This window comes from Petaurus breviceps, unplaced genomic scaffold, assembly GCF_028583685.1.
Source record: "Petaurus breviceps papuanus isolate PSGF00001 unplaced genomic scaffold, PetGlider_PUasm1.0 91133, whole genome shotgun sequence".
In the NCBI taxonomy this organism is placed as follows: Eukaryota; Metazoa; Chordata; class Mammalia; order Diprotodontia; family Petauridae; genus Petaurus; species Petaurus breviceps.
Window position 1 is genome coordinate 32,073,397 of NW_027187419.1, and position 2,355 is coordinate 32,075,751.

Sequence of the window (2,355 nt, forward strand, 5' to 3'; positions counted from 1 at the left end):
GATTTACCCAAGGTGTATAGGTAGTAAGTGTCTAAGATGAGATTTAAATTGAAGTTTTCCTGACTTCAACTCCAGTGTACTATCTGCCCTGCAATACTGTCTCAGTTCTCTTCCAACTCCAATATCCTATGATTCTCTGAATACTGGAACCCAAAGTTTCAGATGTGGCCAAGAGCAAGGAACCAATAGAAACTACCACAAGAAGAAACAACACTTCTCTGGCTTAGCCAGAGTCAGGGAGCTACTTTACTTAGGACTGGTCTGATAATTTGGTAAACTCCTCTATGGTATGTTTAAAAAATGGAAAGACTTCCCCACCAGCTTCCCATGCTGCCCCAAAATGCCAATGTTTCCTATTTATATGTATCTATGGTAGAGCCAGGAGAACAATTTACACAATAGCAATAATGTGAAACACTTTAAGAACTCTGATCAATGTATGGACCAACAAAGATTCCAGATGGTGTGTGCTACCCACCTCCTGACAGAGAAGTGATAAGCTCAAGCTAAAGAGTGAGACATATATTTTTGGTCATGGTCAATGGGGGCATGTGTTTTGCTTGACTATGAATATTTTATACAAGGGTTTTTTATCCCATTTTTTCTTTGAATTTGGGGTTGGGGCAGAAGGAGTTATTAGAGCCAGAAGAAGAAAAGAGGGTCATCGAAGTATTATTTTAAACTGCATGGAAGAAAACAAGAGGAAGGACAGAAAGAATTACAGACAAGCAGAATGGCATTGAAAGTTACATATTAAATTTATTATATACTTAAAAAGAAAAGCAAGCTGTACATAATAGAGTTTCATGTATGAAACAGTTTCATATAAAATCATCGTTTTACATTGTACCATGTTTATGGAAATGCCCATTTTATTTTGGTGTTAAGTTCAGAAATAAAAATATATATATATATATATATATACATGACCCTGTGAGAGAAAACATATTAAAGTAAATATTGACTATTAATGAGTCAATGAGTATAAAGTCTTGGGAAAATGGTAGACAAGACAAATTTTAATGGTGAGAGGATAATTGACTGACTTGACTCCCTTCTCTGGCATTCCTCCAGCTAGTGCCATGTTGACCATGCAAAGTCTGAGTTTCAGAACTCCTGGGGCAACAAGAGTCATAACATAGTAGGAAAAAGTACATTATTAATAGAAACCTAAGCTCTCCCTTCCCATTAATTTTTTTAACAGCAAAGGAAGGTCCCCATCAAATTCCTAGGTAGCTGCCCACAAAGTTCCTAAATCATGAGCCTAATATATATAGAAACCTTTCTAAGGTAATAATTTTCATAGGATATTGAGTTCATTTTTTATTTTCTAGGAACAGGATTAGCAATTAGATCTTGAGCAGCCAGTATAATACCCATTGGTTCAATTTTATTGTTGTTCAGTCGTTTTAGTCATGTCCAACTCTTCATGATCCCATTTGGAGTTTTCTTGGCAAAGAGAGTGGTTTGCCATTTCCTTTTATAGTTCATTTTATAGATGAGGAAACTGAGACAAACAGGGTTAACTGGTTTACCCATGGTTACATAGTGTCTGAGACCAATTTCAACTTAAGATGAGTCTTCCTGACTCCAGGTCCAGCACTCTATCCACTGTACTACCTAACTGCTGGTTGGTTCAATACTTAGGAGTTATATAACACACAGGGAAAAATAAAGGCTTTCCATTGACTAGGTTCAGGCAGAGTCATGTTTTGTTCAACCTACTAAAAGTGACCTAAAAGTCACTTCAGGTTTAGCTCTGCCTCAGATTCTGAAACCAATGTGGTTCCTAGGCAGAGGAGATATATTGATGCAAAGTTACAAAGATCAGTTGCATAAGGATCTAGCCACCCTTGATCATGGTTCTCCTTTGGACTTGAGGCATGGCACAGTGAGGATAGGGTCCCAGAGGCTTGTTCTCAGTGAACAAGTTAGGGACTCTTTTGCTAGAACTAGGGAACGAGGTCCATCTTGGTATTCTGCCCTGGAAGACAATTCCTCTGGGACTTGGTCTTTTTCTTGTTGATCTTTCTACAAATCGCATCTCTGCTTCAATCTTGATCTTCCTTCAACCTTAATACTTATCTACTCATACCTTAACCTTCCATTCTTCTCTAGATAACTCTGGCATCACAGTTTCTCCCACCTTCTGGGAGAAATCCCCCAATAAATCTTACTGGGTCTTCCTGATGCTAAGCGTTTGTCTGGACCTCAATCTATTACCTGACACTAGATGCCCCTACCACTCCATGTCCTTGACCAGATTTTCTCTTTCTTTGGAGAAGAAACATTCTCTTTCTATCTCTTTCTTCTCTTCCAAACTTTCTCTGTTTTCGCCTTCTCGGGTTGCCTTCT